Below are 13423 nucleotides of genomic sequence, written 5' to 3' on the forward strand. Positions count from 1 at the left end.
CTGCAACAATTTTTGACTTCCAATCGAATCGAAACAACTTAATTGATTCAATTATTGACCTCCAGAGTTCACACTATTTGAAATGATGTAACTGATTTTATTGCCAGGAGTTTGTTTTCTGTCTCTAATTCGACTTTGACAAGCTTGACAGATTAAAAGGGAGAAAAAAAGAGAGACAAGTTTCAAAACTTGATTGAAAAAAGTAACAAGACTGCTCGTATCAGGGCGAAGCCCTGAATGTTCCGACTGCCTTTTAAGGTTTATGGAGCAGTAATAACATAAAAAAATTAAATGAAATAAAATAAAAAGAAATTTTTTTTCTCTAAAATTTGAAATTTTTTAAATAAAAATCATCCCCCCACAAGCCATATAAAGTACAAAAAGATAGATTTCGTTCCTTGTAACAAATCAATTTTGGCAAATAAGCTTCGTTCAACCAATTTGGAACAATGTCTAAGACGGATTAACTCTCCTCTTACGCGTTAACAGCGCGAAATATATCGCGCGTTAATTCTCCCAAATTGGCCAAAATGGCCAAAATGGCAATCTTTAAACCCTCATAACTTTACAAAAAATGATCACAGGTGAAATATCTTTTCAAATTTAAGCTTAGGACAACAATACTTTTTGAATGGTATAAAAAAATTCCGTCAAAAATGGCTAGTTAAAAAGTCGAAATTTGTCTGAAGAAAAAAAAACCCACCCCGAGCACAAATATTCCGTTACTTTCGTATCGAAAGTCGGAACAATAACAACAAGACTGCTCGTAGCAGGGCGAAGCCCTGAATGTTCCGACTGCCTTTTAAGGTTTATGGAGCAGTAATAACATTAAAAAATTCAATGAAATAAAACAAAGGAAATTTTTTTTTAAAGTTTGAAATTTTTTATGAAAATCATCGCCCCACACGCCATATAAAGTACAAAAGGATAGATTTCGCTCCTTGTAACAAACCAATTATGGCAAATAAGCTTCTTTTAACCAATTTGGAACGATTTCTAAGACGGATTAATTCTCCGCTTACGCGTTAATAGCGCGAAATATTGCGCGTTAATTGTCCCAAATTGGCCAAAATTGCAATCTTTAAACCCCTGTAACTTTACCAAAAATGATCACAGGTGAATTATCTTTTCAAATTTGAGCTCAGGACAACAATATCTTTTGAATGATATAAAAAAAATTCCGTTAAAAATGGCTAGTTAAAAAGTCGAAATTTTTCTGAAGAAAAAAAAACCCACCCCGAGCACAAATATTCCGTTACTTTCGTATCGAAAGTCGGAACAATAAGAATTGGCAGCGTTCAAAATCTGCAAGGAAAATGAAACAAATATATTCGTGAATGTTACTCAAAAGCATTGCTACTTGGATGTGATTCAATTTTGATCTCCTAAATGTAAGCATCCATATTGGTTGAAAATTGCAAGTCAATTTTTTTGAACGAATATAATATCAAAATATTAAAATTCAGACCAGTAACCCGGACGCTTGATTTTTTTTATCGGGTAGGAGATTGTTTTTTGCGACATTTCGTCGCGTCAATTTTTTATGCCTTCTAATTGAAATTGAAAACCATGATGACATAATTTCCATATCGCAGATAATTTTTCACAATGTTCTTTTTGATCTCGTTTTCGGCGCTTTACTCCGCATTAACATTGGCACATGTGGAGCTACAGAATCTTTAATAATTAAAACAACTGTTGATCCGTCAGAAGCGCCTGTCCTATAACATAAGCAAAGAATAACTTTCTCCTCTTAATTTGAAAGTTTTTACAACTTTGATGCTAATTAATTAAAAACAGCTGAAACAAAATTGTTTATGAAACAGTGTTAGAGAGAGTGTCGTGACTCTGCTTTGAGAAACTAGCTTCTCTGGATAAATATAAAAACGAAAGTACCACAACGTTGAAACTCAAAAAGGTACATTCTTCGGTGTCTAAGAAACTACCTTTAAATTATCATGAAATTTGTAGCGAGTCTCTAACGTTACGGTCATACAAAAGGAGTACAAAATATCAGGAGTCTTAAGGCATTATAACTTTATCAATCTCAAGCTGAAAATTTATCGACGTTTTTAAACCGTAGCTTATTTCTCCATTAAATTTGGAAGATGAATCTCGTCTGATGAGCTATCAAATTGATAACACTATCCATGCTCTACAAACACTTTTTCTTCAGGTATATCATTGTGCGTTGAAAAACTCAGTAATCCATAATTCTTCCCGCTTCAACAAGTCTTTGAAAAAAATATACAAAAAGTTCGGTTAATTTTACGCTACTTTTAGTTGATCAAATGAGACGAGAAGCTCTAAGACAAGCAAGTTTGATTTTATATGGAATCATAAGGCATAACGAGCGTAAAAACCGGAGAGCAAGGAATCTCTCCTTGTTTCAAGTTTGTCGCTAAATTACCATAAGCAGCTCAGTTTATCAGAAAAAAATGCGTGTCTCGTATTTTTTGGAATTTTTTGTTTGGCAATTTAGTCCTTGTTGTTTTCATACATTGTTAATAAAATAAATTTAGTTCAAGTTTCATTTAAAAGCAGAAAAACTAAAACTTCAAATGCTGAGGTGCGAATTAATTAAATTTTTATTACGTCAAACAAGATGCCAACAATTTAATTGTACCAATTAGTTCTTGAAAATTAAATGATTACTCAGAGGCAAAGCTGAGATTCGCACCACTTGTGATACAAAACAAGAAAAAAATTGAAAAAAAAAGAATATCTCGAAAAAACTAGATTAATCAATATGATTAAGCCTGGTTTTAAAACAAAAAAATGCCAAGACAATTAAATGTGAAATTAGCAGGGGAAGATAATAAACCAAGCGGTAAAAAAGCCAAAAATACATTGTCGAAAACTTTTTAAGCCGAAAAAAAAATCAACAAGACTTAAAAGTTATGAAAAGTCTTCTTCAACCTCAAAATACACAACCACTCAAAAAAAATTTTATTCGCTCATCAAATCAACCAAAATGAGGCCACTAAGCCGATATAAAAAATTCCGAACCCTAATAAGCCCAAAAAAAGAAATGGAAAAAGTCGAATAAAATTCAAAAAATTTAAGACTAATAAGGAGTTATAAAATCCCCCTCGTCCTCAAAACACAAACCCGCAGATACGAACTTTCTTCAATCGTCGAAAAATGCAACATGAGGCTGATATAATGTAGGTTGAAACTTATCATTCCGAAAATAAAGGAAAAACAAAAAGGCCGAAAAAATGTTGTCTTGTAAAACTTGAACTACAATTTTGCGATCCAGAGGTGAGCATAGAAAATATTTTCCGTTTACACGACTCAAAATTAGGTCACTACTAAATCGAAAAAAAGTAGGGCGAAATCATTTGGACAGAATAAAATTTTTAAGCGACAGCAGAGATTACAAACAGCAGTGAACATAGCGTGAATTTCTCCAATAAGAGTTGATCCTCCCAGGGGTCTCACATACCTTCTGAACTGAAAATTTTTTGTTTGGCAATTTAGTCCTTGTTGTTTTCATACATTGTTAATAAAATAAATTTAGTTCAAGTTTCATTTAAAAGCAGAAAAACTAAAACTTCAAATGCTGAGGTGCGAATTAATTAAATTTTTATTACGTCAAACAAGATGCCAACAATTTCATTTATTTCCATCTGACGTGGCGTAAAAAGTGTTTTGTTCTATTTATCTAATTGCGTCATTGCTCAACAATCTTTCGGCACTAATTACCTTATGAGGAGTGGCTAAAATATTATAATAGACGCGGAAAAATTCGAAAAATGACAAATTTGGGTCGGAATAGACTGATATTTAGTCTCTATAGTCTAATAATTTTTAAACTACGTCGCAACCAATTAACAGAGATAGTCTAAAAACTAATTGCAAATTAGTCTAAGAGTTAGTCGCGATAGTCCATAATTCGGCCGAGTTAGTCTAAAAAAATTTCATTTCATGGCAGGCATTTTTAACAACAAACTATTTTTAAAATGAAATTAACAAAAACGCAAACCAACTATTCAGCTAAACAGTGCCCTTTATCTAAACCAAGATGAAAAAGAGTCCATATATTCGTAAAATTGGTCGCGATTTAGTCCGATGAAGGTAATTAATTTCATGTTCTATTATTATTTTAAAATCAGATGTTAAAATGTAACCAATTAGGGTGCAAACCAGCTGATCAGCCAATCAGTGCCCCTTATCTAAACCTAGATAAAAATAGAGCCAAAAAACGTTCTTGAAACGATTTAACCATACATAGAACTCACTTTGTTCTAAAATGTTTAGCTAAACAGTATGATCACAAGAAAGGACAAAGCATGAGTTTTTAAGGAAATTTTGAGAACTATTGTTCCTCCTGAAGGAATATTTATGCTCGGGTGGTTTTTTCTGCAACAATTTTTGACTTCCAATCGAATCGAAACAACTTAATTGATTCAATTATTGACCTCCAGAGTTCACACTATTTGAAATGATGTAACTGATTTTATTGCCAGGAGTTTGTTTTCTGTCTCTAATTCGACTTTGACAAGCTTGACAGATTAAAAGGGAGAAAAAATCTTGATTGAAAAAAGTAACAAGACTGCTCGTATCAGGGCGAAGCCCTGTATGTTCCGACTGCCTTTTAAGGTTTATGGAGCAGTAATAACATAAAAAAATTAAATGAAATAAAATAAAATGAAATTTTTTTTCTCTAAAATTTGAATTTTTTTTTATAAAAATCATCCCCCCACAAGCCATATAAAGTACAAAAAGATAGATTTCGTTCCTTGTAACAAATCAATTATGGCAAATAAGCTTCGTTCAACCAATTTGGAACAATTTCTAAGACGGATTAACTCTCCTCTTACGCGTTAACAGCGCGAAATATTGCGCGTTAATTGTCCCAAATTGGCCAAAATTGCAATCTTTAAACCCCTGTAACTTTACCAAAAATGATCACAGGTGAAATATCTTTTCAAAATTAAGCTCAGGACAACAAAACTTTTTGTATGATATAAAAAAAATTCCGTCAAAAATGGCTAGTTAAAAAGTCGAAATTTGTCTGAAGAAAAAAAAAACCCATCCCGAGCACAATTATTCCGTTACTTTCGTATCGAAAGTCGGAACAAAAAAAAACCCACCCCGAGCACAAATATTCCGTTATTTTTGTATCGAAAGTCGGAACAATAACAACAAGACTGCTCGTAACAGGGCGAAGCCCTGAATGTTCCGACTGCCTACTAAGGTTTATGGAGCAGTAATAACATTATAAAATTCAATGAAATAAAACAAATGAAATTTTTTTTTTAAAGTTTGAAATTTTTTTATGAAAATCATCCCCCCACACGCCATATAAAGTACAAAAGGATAGATTTCGCTCCTTGTAACAAACCAATTATGGCAAATAAGCTTCTTTTAACCAATTTGGAACGATTTCTAAGACGGATTAATTCTCCGCTTACGCGTTAATAGCGCGAAATATTGCGCGTTAATTGTCCCAAATTGGCCAAAATTGCAATCTTTAAACCCCTGTAACTTTACCAAAAATGATCACAGGTGAAATATCTTTTCAAATTTGAGCTCAGGACAACAATACCTTTCGAATGATATAAAAAAAATTCCGTCAAAAATGGCTAGTTAAAAAGTCGAAATTTGTCTGAAGAAAAAAAAACCCACCCCGAGCACAAATATTCCGTTACTTTCGTATCGAAAGTCGGAACAATAGGAATTGGCAGCGTTCAAAATCTGCAAGGAAAATGAAACAAATATATTCGTGAATGTTACTCAAAAGCATTGCTACTTGGATGTGATTCAATTTTGATCTCCTAAATGTAAGCATCCATATTGGTTGAAAATTGCAAGTCAATTTTTTTGAACGAATATAATATCAAAATATTAAAATTCAGACCAGTAACCCGGACGCTTGATTTTTTTTATCGGGTAGGAGATTGTTTTTTGCGACATTTCGTCGCGTCAATTTTTTATGCCTTCTAATTGAAATTGAAAACCATGATGACATAATTTCCATATCGCAGATAATTTTTCACAATGTTCTTTTTGATCTCGTTTTCGGCGCTTTACTCCGCATTAACATTGGCACATGTGGAGCTACAGAATCTTTAATAATTAAAACAACTGTTGATCCGTCAGAAGCGCCTGTCCTATAACATAAGCAAAGAATAACTTTCTCCTCTTAATTTGAAAGTTTTTACAACTTTGATGCTAATTAATTAAAAACAGCTGAAACAAAATTGTTTATGAAACAGTGTTAGAGAGAGTGTCGTGACTCTGCTTTGAGAAACTAGCTTCTCTGGATAAATATAAAAACGAAAGTACCACAACGTTGAAACTCAAAAAGGTACATTCTTCGGTGTCTAAGAAACTACCTTTAAATTATCATGAAATTTGTAGCGAGTCTCTAACGTTACGGTCATACAAAAGGAGTACAAAATATCAGGAGTCTTAAGGCATTAGAACTTTATCAATCTCAAGCTGAAAATTTATCGACGTTTTTAAACGGTAGCTTATTTCTCCATTAAATTTGGAAGATGAATCTCGACTGATGAGTTATCAAACTGATAACACTATCCATGCTCTACAAACACTTTTTTCAGGTATACCGATGTGCGTTGAAAAACTCAGTAATCCATAATTCTTCCCGCTTCAACAAGTCTTTGAAAAAAGATACAAAAAGTTCGGTTAATTTTACGCTATTTTTAGCTCATCAAATGAAACGAGAAGCTCTAAGACAAGCAAGTTTGATCTTATATGGAATCATACGGCATAATGAGCGTCAAAACCGGAGAGCAAGCAATCTCTCCTTGTTTCAAGTTTGTCGCTAAATTACCTTAAGCAGCTCAGTTTATCAGAAAAAAATGCCTGTCTCGTATTCAATAAACTTGAAAACAAATTACAAAACTTTGAGAGTTTTGTTCTCATAGTTTTTGAATGATTGACATTTTTTCAGCAAAAAAATTGGGAACTAACACAATCTATTTACTTAATTTTTTTTGGAAAAAAAATTACAAAAATTCTCAGAGAGTGAAAATTGAAAGCAGCATTTTTCAAAAAAAAGCAAAAATCAAGAAAACGTTGAAACTTAAATATAAAAATTCCGCGCTGTGTCAGAAACTATTTATTATTTACTTTTGAATTTCGTAACGAGCCTCTAACGTTAGATTCAGGTGTTCGGAGAAGCTGTTTTTCGTATAAGAGAACGTAATGAGAGTACCTGCTAGTTGGAAATTTATGTGTCAGACATTACCTTTAAAATATAATTAAACTTGTAACATTAAATCAAACACAAAAAAGGCATAAATTATCAGGCGCTTTAGGCCATTAGAGCCTTATCAGTCTCAGACTGTAAATTTATAGACGTTTTTTTTCTAACGCCAAAACAATTTCTTCATTAGTTTTGGAGGTTGCTTCTCAACTGATGAAATATCAAAATGGTAACACTGCCGATGCTTTTCAAAAATTTCTTCAACTTTATAATTATGTGTGAGAAAATCAGTTTAAGCCATAGATTGTCCCGTTTCATCAAATCTTTAGAACAAGGATACGAAAAAAACTGGTTAATTTTACGCTGATTTGAGTTTCGTCAAAGGAGACCAGAAGCTGTAAGACAAGCAAAGTCTTAGCTAATATTGAATCACACGGCATAAAAAGCTAAAATTTCGGAGACCATCTGTTCTTCTTGCAACTTTTCGTTAAATTATCTTAAGCAGCTGAGTTCATCAGAAAAAACGGCTTCTCTCATCTTCAGTAAACTTGAAACAAATTATTTAAAAACTTTTAGAATTTTGTCCTCATAATTTTTGAGCCACTGCCATTTTTTTCAGAGAAAAAATGGGAACTATTACAATTCATCAAATTTTTTTTGTTGGAAACCAATATTTTGAAAAAAAACCTCTAAATATTAAAAATTGAAAGCAGCATTTTTCAAAGAAAGAAAACAAAAATCAACAAAACGTGAAACTCAAATTTCTTGACGAGCCTCCAGCGTTAAAGCCAAACATTGGAGGAAGCTGTGAAAATAATGAAAATAATCTAATGAAAGTACGAGCTATTGGGAGCTTTAGGTCACGTTTTCCTCTGCCCACTGAGTTCTTATATCATCAGGGCAGCATCACGACCATCGCCAGCAGAAATTTTCTAATTGGCATCGTAGTATTCGGTATTTAGCTTACCGCGACGTGTTTAGTTAACCAAATTTTTTGTATCTTTGTTCTAAAGACTTGATGAAACGGAACAATCTATGGCTTACAGTGTTTTTTTCACACATAATCATTAGTTTTCTTCAGGGATATAAAAGCTAAAAAGAGACCCATATGATTCCAAAGACACCAAGTTCTCGCATCAGAAATCTTGACGCAATTCAACTTAAACAAAGAAGATTTCGATGAAAATATATCAAAAGGCGAACGTTTGATACCAGGATCAAAGTTAGTTTGAACGTTAGCTCACAAAACACTTACTAATTAATTCCCGGTTAACTTTTTTTTAAGACACAACAATGCGAGTCTGTTCAATCATCCAGAAATTTCTAAAAGTGGTTCAAAACTTTAAGTTAGTTTATATTGGGTTTTTTAGTCGGTTGGCTGAGTTATCAATTTCAGGTAGACATAAGGCTCCACGTCTGCCATTTTTCCCTCACAGACTAATGGATTTACGATATAGTTCAGAAGCACCAGTGGGATCAATTAAAAAACGAAAATCAGAAAACTGCAGCAACTACTTTGCGAAGAGGAAATTTAGGCGTGAAAAGAGAACCTTTCAAGGGTGGATTTGAGAAGGAAGCCGGCAGACAGTATACCATCAGGATAAAATTACGCTATCTAGTTTTTTTATTTCGCCATCTTATCTAGTTATAACTTGATGAGGAACGCCGCTACATCTTCATTTTACAATTTTGCGGTAAGTGCCGACCTCTTTTTCCTGATTGAAAAAACACCGTGATGTTTAAGCTGTCTGGCTTTATGCCATGCATTCTCTAAATTTCTCAGTGATTCGAACCCTCATCACTCAAAGGTTCCACCCTTTTGGTATTAGTGTCCGACATCCAATTTTGGCCGACCGACCCTAAAATTTGGGTTTTTGAATTTTAAAACAGCTCGAAAAATCAATTTGGTCGACCCAAAAAAGATCATTATAAATTATTCAATTGTTTTTGCCGATGGGAAAAAAATTTAAATGCGCCCATCAAATATCTTAAATTGCACAGCTATAAGAGCAGAAATGGTTGATCGAACTTTAGCAAATAAATGGCCATTGAATACCAGCATCATGATTAGTTTAAAAACGAAACTGAGCTTCGCATCACTGCGATACAACACAAACATAGCCTTGCAGGTATTCAAGCAGAAAATGAGACCAAAAACGCTAAGTCAAAAAATTTTATAAGATTTATCATAGTTCTTAAAATCAATAATCAATAAAAAAAAACTATCATAATTGAAACAACTGTCACTGTTGCAAAACTTGTGCGGTGGCAACTAGGCCGAGAATACTTGAGCAGACAAAAGCTAAGCCGACACTTAGAAAAAAAGGCGGAGCGACAATTCATCGCAACTGGTCGAAAGCGACAACTGGTAAGTATGAAGAAAAAGCGAAAAATTGCACCAAGCGACAAATAGCAACGCAAACTCTCTGGGAGTGCCTCTGAGGCTTTTCGCTTAACAATTGGTGTTTCGGTTTTCGCGAGCACGAAACACTTATCAATCGAATTGCTGCATATCAATTAAAACCTATTAATTTTTAGTTGTTACTTGTCAATTTTTCGAAAAAATGCAATTTATCCCTTTCAATAGGTTGTCTTTTTTTCGAGAAAGCAATTTTCCACGCTAAAATGCTTGAACGCAGATACAAATATTACTTGATTTCATATATATGGTTTTTGCAGGGCCTCAAAAGAGCGCAAAACATTGAAATTGTTTAATTATAGAAAACTGTTTAATCCATTCAAAACATTTTATTGTGACAAAATTTTACATTCCGAGGAAGCGTTACCAAACTAAGAGCCAATAAAACGATTTTTTGCTGTTACCATCTGTAGCCATTCCATACCAAGAATTTTTTTATTTTGCGTTGAAATGTATCAGCCCTGTTGGTCGAAAATTGATATTTACATTTTTCTGACATTCGAAAACAGAACCAAAAAGTTCGACTTTTTTCTTCCAGACAATTTGCGAACTTTCAACAAATTTGTTTTCCATTTTTCTACATTTACTTAGCTCAAAAATAAAGAAAACTTCGTTTTTTGCACTGTTTTTTCTTTATTTTTGTGGCTTGAAAAACGAGGTTTGAGACACTTAAAGCACAAAAACTTTGGTTGTCTGTTATCGTGGTGCAAATTTTTGGCTCAATTTTTGAGTTGAGGTATAGCCATTGGTACAAGCATTCCAACCAATTTGAGCAAAAAGAACCAAAACGTTTCATTTTAAGAATCATTTTTGAAACAATTTGAAAAAAAAAACATAAAAACCGGTTGCTGTGCAATAAGCACGAAATGTTCCAATCAAACTCATAAAAAAACAGCAAAAAAAATCGTGTAATTTCTTGAGTGTAATTAATAGAAAAGAACATATACAACGCGTATAAACTTAATAAATTAAGGGTAATCGTTGTCTTCGAAAATTTCTGACAAAAAAATGGAAAAAAAATTCAAAATTTTTTTTTCTAAATTTGCTTTGTTTTTTTTAGAAACTTATCATTACCGGGGAAGCGCTAAAGGAAGCTTCTAAATTAATTCAGAAAGCTTTTTGCAGTCTAAACAACTAATTTTTATGACGATTTTTTTTTTACTCGAGCGCTTTACTCGCTCGAAATTAGGCCAAATTTAAAAACTTCAAACCGGTTTTTCTGGAAACTATTTTTTTTGCTTAAAAAGTCGTTAAAATTACGTTTTATTTTGATATATCATTCAACTCAAGTAACTATTTGTGGAAAAAACCCGACTACAAAAGTTTTGCCCCTTTTGAATTGTCGGACAAAAATAAACAGAAAAATAATCCGCAATATTTGTTACCAGTTCTTTCGAACACTTTTCGAGCTGCTAATTAACACATTTTGGTAAATTTTTTGCAATTTTCAGATAGTGAATTGTTGCGCTTGTAAATAAACATATTTTTTCCCATTTTAAATATCAGTTTTTGGGGTTTTAAAACTTCCAAATGAGATAACTATATTTTAAGGCCACTTGATATGCCTCAAAAAGCATTTCAAATTGAAAGGAGCGAATCAAGTTGATAGCGTTTTTGCGTTATTATACGCTGAGATATCACTTTGTACGATCGCGTATCAGGACGTTTTTGCAATGAGAAAAAACTTTGAACAATTATTCTGATAAAACTTTCAAAATCGTTTAAGCAAATACTACTTCAACAATTTAAAGAACAGTCAAATTACTCAGGTTACTGCCTTCATAATTAATGAAGAAACTGTTTCACAAAATTTCACCGAAACATAAAAACCTAAATTATTTCGTTTCGACTTTAAAGGATAGTTAAGTAATATTTAAGCTGTGTATAGTTTTCCAGTGGTAAAATTCAAAATTTATCTATCATTTTTAAATAATAAATTTTATGCAGCCTAACAAATACTTTTAGCTTCAGTTGAAAATTAAAAAATCTTCAGTTGACAAGTAAAAAAAATAGAAGAAAACCAAATGATTCAAATTCTCCGAAACTATAAACAAATTTTGTCATTTTGTCTATTTTATTTCGTGTAGGGAGGATTTTAAATAAAATGTAAAATTCCAAAACATTTAAAATATTTTTGAAAAGTTTTCATCAAATTTTTCAAAACAAGAAGAGCTTGAAACATTTCAAAGGGCAATCAAATTAATCGTGCCATCCCCTGATACGATCACTTTTGCTGAGTTTTTGTTCCGGTCTTCCGCTGATTAAAATATATAATATTGAATTGAAAAAAGAACATTAAAAAAATTTATTCATGTAACTTCATTCTCGTTTTTTAACTTGTAAGCTACTGTATATTCATTTCCTTTTCTCTGGTCAGGACATAAAAGCGATAATATTAGTTCTGTTTTTTATTCCTTCAGAGAGTTCAGTTAACGCTTCTAAGTGTGTTAGTTGGAAGCGAGTTGAATTTTTAGTGGTTTTTTGATGGTTCATAAAAGGTAAGAAAAATCAGAAAGCGTTGCTTTTTTAAAAACATTTTAAACATGAAACTGAAAATCGCAAGGAAGTAAATTTTTGCATAATTTATGAACAAAAACGAGCAGTAGCATTTAGAAATAATTCCCAATCATAAATTTTTTATTCATCTCCGATTTTGCCCCGAACTAGATTAAAAGTCAGTCACGGTAAATTACTCCAAGTATAAGGAATTGGCGATAAAGCCGCTTTATGAATGGGTATTTACTTAATCACCCCGATGTGAAATTTCAGATGCAACTAGAAATACGGATCGTATGCTATAATCCTTCCCTTACCTTTGACGTCTGAAAGGGGGAAGACTTTGAATGAAAAGCACTGGTTTAAAAACTAGGTAACGAAATACGTCACAAAAAAATTACGCTTTTTACGCCATCGTCATTAGTATCGCATTGCGTTTCACCGCTAGTCTTAATTAGGAGAAAGCTTTTTTCTTCAAATTGGGTCATATAGTTTCGTCTAATTTAGCATCGGTCGAAGTCCCCACCCCTGTCTAATCGTATATTATGAGCTTCTGCAGCGCAGTTAATGTTCCTAATAAGCAAGGCATGCAGCTATACGAATGGATTCTTTATATCCCCTTGCTTCAAGATTGGATAAACGTGAATGGCTGAGGAATTGGAAAAGGTAGTCCGAAATTGAACGAAATAGTAAAGATAAAAAGATTTTTTTTTTCACAATTTCTTCACATGGCGATGTTGAAAAAACCGCACGGCGGTGATACAGAAATCACACGTTCATTCGTACACACATATATCAGCAGTACTACTTTCAATACTCAGAGACCAATATTGCTTCCGATTTTCCCATTTTTTTCTAAACGAAGAAGTATAAATTCGGTTTGTACGCTGACAATTGCTAAATATTGTAACCGCTTACAGCACGCAATTTCGCTGTTCCTTCCTTGACAGAAAAAAAAAACAAGAAAAAATCTAACCGCTCCATATTTTACCTACATAGAAGACGCTATTTCCCGGTATATTCCAAACTTCCTTCACATTTTAATACCTATAGTAGAGCTACAAAAAACGGCAGCCTTTTAAGCTGATTGGAGATCCCGCAAGCCTCAAATTTGGCCCAACATAACATAACCTTGCGCTCCTCTATTACTTTTCCTTAGTGCAAAATAAACCCTTGCCAATTATTTTCCCACACCTGAAAAAAGCTGCAAAACTCTTCTACACATCGTAAACTGTCACTTTAATTAAACTTTCACCACATTCTTACAGACTTCACTGTCTTAATTTAGTCGATTGGACTTCAGCGAAAGTCAAGGTAAGGTTTTGTTG

General features: G+C 32.9%; 3 protein-coding genes across 8 annotated transcripts in view; 2 read left to right on the forward strand and 1 right to left on the reverse strand.

Annotated features, from left to right (window-relative positions):
- LOC134842770 (outer dynein arm-docking complex subunit 4-like) overlaps positions 1–12699 on the reverse strand; it is a 38827-nt gene extending 26128 nt beyond the window's left edge. The window contains exon 1 of the mRNA XM_063859251.1: positions 12413–12699. The gene's annotated coding sequence lies outside the window, so the exon portion shown is untranslated. The remainder of the gene's footprint in view (positions 1–12412) is intronic.
- Positions 1–13423, forward strand: part of LOC134841170 (calcium-dependent secretion activator 1-like) — a 570701-nt gene that overhangs the window by 213477 nt on the left and 343801 nt on the right. The window lies entirely within an intron of this gene.
- The window catches only part of LOC134842772 (ras-related protein Rab-3C-like), a 38804-nt gene continuing 34069 nt past the window's right edge, over positions 8689–13423 (forward strand). The window contains exon 1 of one of the 3 annotated variants that reach the window (XM_063859254.1): positions 8689–8874. The gene's annotated coding sequence lies outside the window, so the exon portion shown is untranslated. Of the gene's footprint in view, positions 8875–11990; positions 12098–12885; positions 13410–13423 lie in introns of those variants that run through there. The other 2 variants (XM_063859255.1, XM_063859253.1) reach the window with 2 other exon arrangements.

The sequence above is a fragment of the Symsagittifera roscoffensis genome, chromosome 3 (genome assembly GCF_963678635.1).
Source record: "Symsagittifera roscoffensis chromosome 3, txSymRosc1.1, whole genome shotgun sequence".
NCBI classification, from domain to species: domain Eukaryota; kingdom Metazoa; phylum Xenacoelomorpha; order Acoela; family Convolutidae; genus Symsagittifera; species Symsagittifera roscoffensis.